Below are 10,110 nucleotides of genomic sequence, written 5' to 3' on the forward strand. Positions count from 1 at the left end.
CACCCTGGACTGGTGGCCAGCCAATCACAGGGCACATATAGACAAACAACCATTCACACTCACATTCATACCTATGGACAATTTGGAGTGGCTAATTAACCTAGCATGTTTTTTTGGAATGTGGGAGGAAACCGGAATACCCGGAGAAAACCCACGCATGCACGGGGAGAACATGCAAACTCCACACAGAGATGGCCGTGGGTGGGATTGAACTCAGGTATCCTAGCTGTGAGGCCTTCGCGCTAACCACTCGACCACCACACAGCCTTTTTTGTTGTTATTATTATTATTATTATTTTTCATTCATTCATTTTCTATCGCTTATCCTTACGAGGGTCGCAGGGGCTGCTGGAGCCTATCCCAGTTGTCTTCAGGCGAGAGAGGCGGGGTACACCCTGGACTGGTGGCCAGCCAATCACAGGGCACATACTATAGACAAACAACCATTCACACTCACATTCATACCTATGGACAATTTGGAGTGGCTAATTAACCTAGCATGTTTTTTTGGAATGTGGGAGGAAACCGGAATACCCGGAGAAAACCCACGCATGCACAGGGAGAACATGCAAACTCCACACAGAGATGGCCGTGGGTGGGATTGAACTCGGGTCTCCTAGCTGTGAGGCCTTCGCGCTAACCACTAAACCACCGTGCATCCCAGTAATGATTGAATGATGAGTAAATACAGTACTATTATCGTCCATAGTGGATGTACGTATAGCGTATATTGTATCGGACTATGAAGTGATGAGCTCCACCTGCCAGCCTCCATCCAGACCTCCACTCCATTTTATTCAATGAAAGGCTTTTCTAGCAAGAAAGCTAATCAGTCATTAAGCAGCTCAATACAATCAGTGGCCTGTAGAAAAAGACAACACCACACTGCTGGAGGGAGAAACCCGATGAGACAAAGTCACGAGTCACGGTTTGAGGAGTGAGGGAATAAAACCAGCAACCTCTTTTCATTCCACAGGTCATCCCTAAAGCGAACTCTACCTCTCCAAAAGCACTTTTGCAGATGGGAAGCGCTTCACAAAGTATTATATAATGTCCTTGAAGCCAAAGTAAGCGGAAAAATATTGAAAATTAAAATGTGGAAGGGAGAAGGGAAAAAAAAAACACACACAAAAAAAACAAAAGAGACAAAGAACAAGACACCCACACATCTGCTGCAACTGTACTCCAACATCACAGGAGGCAAACGTTGGCTCGTATAGGCAGCTTCCGGCTGTTTAAGCAAGGAAGTCGCTCTCAGGGTTCAGTACAGGAGGTTATTACCTCAGGCAGGGAGGTTTTGTTTACATGCGTTGCTTAGGGTGCTTGGCGGAAAAATGTTGCTTTTTAGTTTCATTATGGTAATGGTCATGGTTTTATTTCATTTGAACATGCATCAGATTACAATAGAGTGCATCCCATAATCAGTTCCCAGTTCCACATGTCCAAAAGGAGTAGGAAGAAGCAAAGCTTATTAAATCCTACCCCTCCATCTGGTACTTTTACAATCAGTAACTGTTACATTTGTTCACTTCCTGCTTTCTTAATTTAATTTAATTTAATTTAATTTAATTTAATTTAATTTAATTTAATTTAATTTAATTTAATTTAATTTAATTTAATTTAATTTAATTTAATTTAATTTAATTTTTAATAAATTTTTTAGCCTTATGCATTATTTTAGCTGTTTGAAGATTAGATTGAAGATTTCTACCTAATTATACATTTTTGGCCTTGTGCGACTTATACTCCAGTGCAACTTATGTATGTTTTTTTCTACTTAATTATGCATTTTTGGCCTTTTGCGGCTTATACTCCGGAGCAACTTATGTATGTTTTTTTTCTACCTAATTATGCATTTTTGGCCTTGTGCGACTTATACTCCGGTGCGACTTATGTATGTTTTTTTCTACCTAATTATGCATTTTTGGCCTTGTGCGACTTATACTCCGGAGCAACTTATGTATGTTTTTTTTCTACCTAATTATGCATTTTTGGCCTTGTGCGACTTATACTCCGGTGCGACTTATGTATGTTTTTTTCGACCTAATTATGCATTTTTGGCCTTTTGTGACTTATACTCCTGTGCGACTTATGTATGTTTTTTTCTACCTAATTATGCATTTTTGGCCTTGTGCGACTTCTACTCCAGAGTGACTTATAGTCCAGAAAATACGGTAGTGGCCAAGTCCCGTCCCTGTTTTGGTGAAAACCAAGATGGCTTCCAAGGGTTGTGTTTTATCTCCTAGGGAATTCAGACAAATTAGTCCAAATCGGAATGTGAGATAATGTGACGGTGAATTCAGAAGGATTTTAGGCCCCAGATAATTCCTATAACTCCAAACCGTCAATTAATGCATCGCCCCAAACAAGTCCTATTCAATGGCCTTATTGTAGTCGTAGTCGGTGGATTTGTCAATAATTAATCATACAGCATTTTTCCAGATGACATTACAGCATCTTTTTCTGCTTATAAATAAATGATTGACTTTGAGAGGGTTCCTCCACTGAAGAACACATTTGATGCCCTAACTGCTGCTGAAGATAGATTGTAGTTAGCATTTGCACAATGGCGCCCGTGGGCGATGAAGGTCTCGGGAAAATTGGCGCGATAGGGCAGAGAATGCAGTAGAGAGGCATTCCTAATGGCACTCGAAAGAATCTCACCTCATCGCCGCTGCAGCGCTCCTCCAACAGCAGACACGCAGCATGAGAGGCCGCAGCCTTCTGTGGAGGACCGTCGTTACGGCAGCAGCTTTCAACCACTTGCTGGTAGAGATTGGACGGAAGAGGACATAAAAGGGAAGAGAAATTGGATTTCGACATGACGTACGAGCGCTGTGGCAGACTAAAGTTTCACTTGTACGTACATTAAGTCTTACAATTTCATAAGCAAAACTATAAAGTTGCACATAAAAAACCGCTTGGGCTCAGTGAATTTTTTTTTGCTTTATTGTGATATCACACAGAAAACCTTTTTCTGGTAAATTATGGCTTTTTTTCTCAAAAACATTTTTTGCTAGGAAATTATGAATTATTAATCAAGTCATAGTTGTGAAATTATGAATTATTTCATAATTAAGAAATTAAGAAATTAAGAAATTAAGAAATTAAGAAATTAAGAAATTAAGAAATTATTTTTAGAAAATTATGAATTATTAATTATTGATACTCTTTTGTATCGTAAGAAAAACATTTTAAAATATCGTATTTTAAATTTTAAAAAAATGCTGCACGGTGGTTGAGTGGTTAGCTCGCAGGCCACACAGCTAGAAGACCCGAGTTCAATTCCACCCTCGGCCATCTCTGTGTGGAGTTTGCATGTTCTCCCCGTGCATGCGTGGGTTTTCTCCGGGTACTCCGCTTTCCTCCCACATTCCAAAAAAAAAAACATGCTAGCTTAATTAGCGACTCCAAATTGTCCATAGGTATGAATGTGAGTGTGAATGGTTGTTTGTCTATATGTGCCCTGTGATTGGCTGGCGACCAGTCCAGGGTGTACCCCGCCTCTCGCCCGAAGACAGCTGGGATAGGCTCCAGCACCCCCCGCGACCCTCGTGAGGAAAAAAGCGGTAGAAAATGAATGAATGAAATTAAATTTTTTAAAAAATGCTGCACGGTGGTTGAGTGGTTAGCTCACAGGCCACACAGCTAGAAGACCCGAGTTCAATTCCACCCTCGGCCATCTCTGTGTGGAGTTTGCATGTTCTCCCCGTGCATGCGTGGGTTTTCTCCGGGTACTCCGGTTTCCTCCCACATTCCAAAAACATGCTAGGTTAATTAGCCACTCCAAATTGTCCATAGGTATGAATGTGAGTGTGAATGGTTGTTTGTCTATATGTGCCTTGTGATTGGCTGGCCACCAGTCCAGTCCAGAGTGTACCCCGCCTGTCTCGCTCAAAGACAGCTGGGATAGGCTCCAGCACCGTTGCTCTGTTTACGTTGCTAGCAGGGGCTCGTAACTGAAAGCCTCATCATTGAAATACAGCTGAATAGGTGCAAATTCTGGAAGAACTAGAAAGGTTTCGGTGCTGGTTATTGTGTGGAGCTTCTCTATAGGATACAATACAATACAAAAGGGCCACGAAATGAGCATAATAAGAAGAATATACATGCTAGCTATGAAGTCCCTTTGCACAGGCGGAGTAGTTTAGTTTCAGATTCATCATAGACTACCAGTCCCAAGTTCGGACTCTCCTTCTCAGTAAATCGCGTAAACATTTCCCTGTACGGTTCATTCGTGTTTCAAGATGGCGACAGCTTTGACTCTGCAAGTTGAACCCTCCGTGAACCCTCGGACTGAACAAGCGGGACACCCTTGCTTGTGTCTACAACTTCCTACAGCGCAGGAAGCATGCTGCATTTTTCACAGCACAGTATGAAGGAAATGCTGACTCACTTAGAGTACTATTAAAAGCTTTTTTCAATGTGTCATGGTCTCGGGCTGCATGAGTGCTGCAGTGGTTCATAGAAAGGGAACATTCATTCCAATGAGTATTATCCATCTTTGTGACTTCAATTAATTATCAATATACTTTTCCTGGTCTTTTGGTGAGCATTCAAGCACGATGGTGGTAGTGTCATGGTCTGGGGCTGCACGAGTGCTGCGTTTCATTGAAAGGAAATTTGAATTTCGACATATACTATGACACTGTGAAGCGGGTCATGACTTATAGTCAAGCACCCTGGTGGTACTGTCATGGTCTGGGGCTGCACGGGTGCTGCCGGTCCTTGGGGGAGCTGCGGTTCATTGAGAGGACATTTGAATTTTCACATACACTATGACACTGTGAAGCGGATCATGACTTATAGTCAAGCACCGTGGTAGTAGTGTCGTGGTCTGGGGCTGCACGAGTGCTGCCGGTCCTGGGGGGAGCTGCGGTTCATTGAGAGGAAATTTGAATTTCGACATATACTATGACACTGAAGCGGATCATGACTTATAGTCAAGCACCGTGGTAGTACTGTCGTGGTCTGGGGCTGCACGAGTGCTGCCGGTCCTGGGGGGGGCTGCGGTTCATTGAGAGGAAATTAGAATTTTGACATATACTATGACACTGTGAAGCGGATCATGACTTATCGTCAAGCACCGTGGTAGTACTGTCGTGGTCTGGGGCTGCACGAGTGCTGCCGGTCCTGGGGGGAGCTTCTTTTCATTGAGAGGAAATTAGAATTTCGACATATACTATGACACTGAAGTGGATCATGACTTATAGTCAAGCACCGTGGTGGTAGTGTAGTGGTCTGGGGCTGCACGAGTGCTGTCGTCCTGGGAGGAGCTGCGGTTCACTGAGAGGAAATTTGAATTTCAACATATACAATATGAGAGACCTTTTCTGGTGGCATTGTCATAGTCATGGGCTGCATGAGAGCTACCTGTGCTGGGAGGGGGCTGCGGTTCATTGAGAGGAAATTTGAATTTCAACATATACTATGACACTGAAGCGGATCATGACTTATAGTCAAGGACCGTGGTGGTAGTGTCGTGGTCTGGGGCTGCATGAGTGCTGCCGGTCCTGGGGGGAGCTGCGGTTCACTGAGGAAATTTGAATTTCAACATATACAATATGAGAGACCTTTTCTGGTGGCATTGTCATAGTCGTGGGCTGCATGAGTGCTACCTGTGCTGGGAGGGGGCTGCGGTTCATTGAGAGGAAATTTGAATTTCAACATATACTATGACACTGAAGCGGATCATGACTTATAGTCAAGGACCGTGGTGGTAGTGTCGTGGTCTGGGGCTGCATGAGTGCTGCCGGTCCTGGGGGGAGCTGCGGTTCACTGAGGAAATTTGAATTTCAACATATACAATATGAGAGACCTTTTCTGGTGGCATTGTCATAGTCGTGGGCTGCATGAGTGCTACCTGTGCTGGGAGGGGGCTGCGGTTCATTGAGAGGAAATTTGAATTTCAACATATACTATGACACTGAAGGGGATCATGACTTATAGTCAAGCACCGTGGTGGTAGTGTCGTGGTCTGGTGCTGCACGAGTGCTGCCGGTCCTGGGGGGGAGCTGCGGTTCACTGAGAGGAAATTTATACAATATGAGAGACCTTTTCTGGTGGCATTGTCATAGTCGTGGGCTGCATGAGTGCTACCTGTGCTGGGAGGGGGCTGTGGTTCACTGAAAGGAAATTTGAATTTCAACATGTGACACTGTGAAGCCCAGCATAATCCCCTGCTAGTTACTTCTCGAGTTTAACAAAGCATGAAGTAGATACAGTCAACCACAATGGTGGTAGTGTTATAGCCTGGGGCTGCACGAGTGCTGCCGGGCCATTGGACACAATTTGGACTACTACTACAGACTAGTCCAAATGTATTTCTATGGTAATGTCCCTTGAGAAGATACAGTATGACAAAATGCTTGCTGAAAGTGGATGAGGATGTGAAGAAGATGGCTGAAATCATGTGTTGCGTATTTGGCAACTGATGTGTTATCATAAGAGCAATCCTGTCAGCGTGTGTTTTTGAAAAAAAAAAAAAAAACGCATATATGAGGAAGGAAGTCAAGCACCGCAAAGGACTTGACATTTTTTTCCATTACACTCTCAAAAATAGACTCTCATCAACAGGTACATAAGCACACGCTAATGTGGTTCATCCTATACAAGATCTGCATTAAAAAAACATAAAAATGATGTATTGCATCATGCTGAGAGACGTTTGTAATATTGCTACATAGTCCACTTTCGGAGGTGCAGCAGCGTGAAGACAACTAGCTAATTCTAGCTTTAAAACACTGCGTTTGCAACATGGTTGACATTTAAAAGTCATTATGTGGATACGTCTACCTCTGACAATGAAGGATTTGATGGTTTTCTGAATAAAAAGATAAACCGGGAATCTTTAAGAAATTAAATTAAATTAAATTAAATTAAATTAAATTAAATTAAATTAAATTAAATTAAATTAAATTAAATTAAATTAAATTAAATTAAATTAAATTAAATTAAATTAAATTGACATGCATTTTAATTAAACATTTCAGGGTTCAAATCATATATGTATATAAAATTCATCTTTTCAGCACTAAAATTGGCCTACAGGTTTAAAAATTATAAAATAAAATAAAATAAAATAAAATAAAATAAAATAAAATAAAATAAAATAAAATAAAATAAAATAAAATAAAATAAAATAAAATAAAATAAAATAAAATAAAATAAAAATACTAGGGTCAACTTAGCAGATTGAAAAAAATGTATGTAGGTCAATTAGCAACTCAGGGTACATTTTGGGGTATTTACCTTACTTCCACGGCACAGACATGCATTTTAATTAAACATGTCAGCCATATTGGGTTCAAATCATATATGTAAATAAAAGTCATCTTTTCAGCACTAAAATTGGCCTACAGGTTTAAAAAGGATTTTATATTAATTTATTTTAATGTAATGTAATATAATTGAATGTAATAATTATTATAAAATGTATTAAATTAAATTGAATTAAATTCTAATACTAAGGTCAACTTGAAAAAAATGTAAAATTGAAAAAAAAACGTATGTAGGTCAATTAGCAACTCAGGGTATATTTTGGGGTATTTACCTTACTTCCACGGCACAGACATGCATTTTAATTCCAAATTTCAGTTGTATTGGGTTCAAATCATATATGAAAATAAAATTCATCTTTTCAGCCAAAAATTGGCCTACAGGTTTTAAAATTAAATTAAATTAAATTAAATTAAATTAAATTAAATTAAATTAAATTAAATTAAAAATTTTATAATAATTATCAAATTAAATTAAATTCTAATACCAAGGTCAACTTGAAAAAAATGTAAAATTGAAAAAAACGCATGTAGGTCAATTAGCAACTCAGGGTACATTTTGAGGTATTTACCTTACTTCCACGGCACAGACATGCATTTTAATTCCAAATTTCAGCCGTATTGGGTTCCTGACAGCGATGTGGTTCTGATCCGAATCAGATGGGAGTTTACATGACACTAAAAACAGCATCGTTATGCTATAGTATCACCTGATTGTCAGACAAAGCCTGTAGGGGTTTTTTAAGGACACATCAGGATTCTTCATCAGATTTAAGATAAAGTCTTCCGGAGCAAGCAAGAAATCAAACACACATAGTGTATGCTTTGTGGACAACATAGTGATCTTCGTGTTCTTGCTGAGTTGACAGGACATTTGGGGACAAACAAGCCCCACAAGTCCCGTTGAGTGGGCTAAAGTTAAATGAAGTTAAGCTAGCGCTATGTCATTCAACTTCAACATACTGATGGGAATCAAACCAACAGTAAAATAGGTTCGGTGTCTTACCTTATGTCCGCCTTCACGGACAAACGTTCTCCGGTTAAATCATCCAAAAAGAAGTTTCGAAGATGGTGGTGGTGGTGCCATAGCGGCGAAGAGCACCTTGTTGCGTTCGATGTCTCCTTCAAGCCGTCTCCCGGAATCAGAACCTCCCCGAACGCGCGCTGCTGCTTTGAGAACACAAGCCCCGCCCCTGCGTGCGTGTCTGTCACTCACGCCCAAGCGCACTCCTCCTCGAAAAAGGAACCAGTGAAGAAAATGTCACAGAATTGTTATTTTTTTAATTGTTTTTGTCACTTTTTAATATACTTATTTCATTGCAAATGTAAGACAACGTGCATTTAAATGTATTATGTAATATTTAAATTTTTAAAATTGTTTTGGTCACTTTTTAATATACTTATTTCATTTTAAATGTAAGAAAACGTGCATTTAAATGTATTATGTAATATTTTATTTTTTTATTGTTTTTGTCACTTTCACTTTTTAATACACTTATTTCATTGCAAATGTAAGAAAACGTGCATTTAAATGCATTATATAATATAAAAAAAATTGAATTGTTTTTGTCACTTTTTAATATACTTTTTTCATTGCAAATGTAAGAAAATGTGTATTTAAATGCATTATATAATATAAAAAAATTTGAATTGTTTTTGTCACTTTTTAATATACTTTTTTCATTGCAAATGTAAGAAAACGTGCATTTAAATGTATTATGTAATATTTAAATTTTTTTAATTGTTTTTGTCACTTTTTAATATACTTATTTCATTGCAAATGTAAAAAAACGTGCATTTAAATGTATTATATAATATTAAACATTTTTAACTGTTTTTGTCACTTTTTAATATACTTTTTTCATTGCAAATGTAAGAAAACGTGCATTTAAATGTATTATATAATATTTAAATTTTTGTAATTGTTTTTGTCTTTTTTTAATATACTTATTTCATTGCAAATGTAAGAAAATGTGCATTTAAATGTATTATATAATATTTACATTTTTAACTGTTTTTGTCACTTTTTAATATACTTATTTCACTGCAAATGTAAGAAAACGTGCATTTAAATGTATTATATAATATTTACATTTTTTTTATTGTTTTTGTCACTTTTTAATGTACTTATTTCACTGCAAATGTAAGAAAACATGCATTTAAATGTATTATATAATATAAAAAAATTTGAATTATTTTTGTCACTTTTTAATATATTTATTTCACTGCAAATGTAAGAAAACATGCATTTAAATGTATTATATAATATTAAAAAAATTTGAATTGTTTTTGTCACTTTTTAATATACTTATTTCATTGCAAATGTAAGAAAACCTGCATTTAAATTTATTGTATATTTAAATTTTTTTATTGTTTTTGTCACTTTTTAATATACTTTTTTCATTGCAAATGGAAGAAAACATGTATTTAAATGTATTTTATAATATTAGTAATAATTATTATTGCAGTAAAGTGAGAATCCATAGAAAACATCACACTGAATGCCTGTACTGTTTTTTTTATTGCATGAATTGGTGAAAAGCAGCAGAGACAATACAGTTGGCTCGGTGAAACCTTCCTCCTGTGAAGAAAGGTGGTGTTGTTGACGTTTTGATTTATTTTATTTGTATTTTTTATTTTTTACACGTCTCAGCGTGTCTAGAAACCCCCAATCCAGAACTATGACGTTGATTTACACCACAAAAACAAGTGCTTGCATACCGCATTTGAACTGATTCAAACATGTTGCCTTCGAGGAAAGTGGTCCAAACAAGCATCCGGCTGTATAAATGTTGCATCAATGTTGGGAAAATGATGCTTTAAATGTAAATGT

General features: G+C 37.9%; 1 protein-coding gene across 2 annotated transcripts in view; it reads right to left on the reverse strand.

Annotated features, from left to right (window-relative positions):
• The window catches only part of adcy7 (adenylate cyclase 7), a 65,597-nt gene extending 57,186 nt beyond the window's left edge, over positions 1-8,411 (reverse strand). For both annotated transcript variants that reach the window (XM_078795534.1, XM_078795532.1), the window contains exon 1: positions 8,284-8,411. The gene's annotated coding sequence lies outside the window, so the exon portion shown is untranslated. The remainder of the gene's footprint in view (positions 1-8,283) is intronic.
• Positions 8,412-10,110: the final 1,699 nt, after the last annotated feature.

The sequence above is a fragment of the Doryrhamphus excisus genome, linkage group LG13 (genome assembly GCF_037039965.1).
Source record: "Doryrhamphus excisus strain RoL-2023G ecotype Guam linkage group LG13, RoL_Dexc_Guam_v1.1, whole genome shotgun sequence".
Lineage (NCBI taxonomy): Eukaryota > Metazoa > Chordata > Actinopteri > Syngnathiformes > Syngnathidae > Doryrhamphus > Doryrhamphus excisus.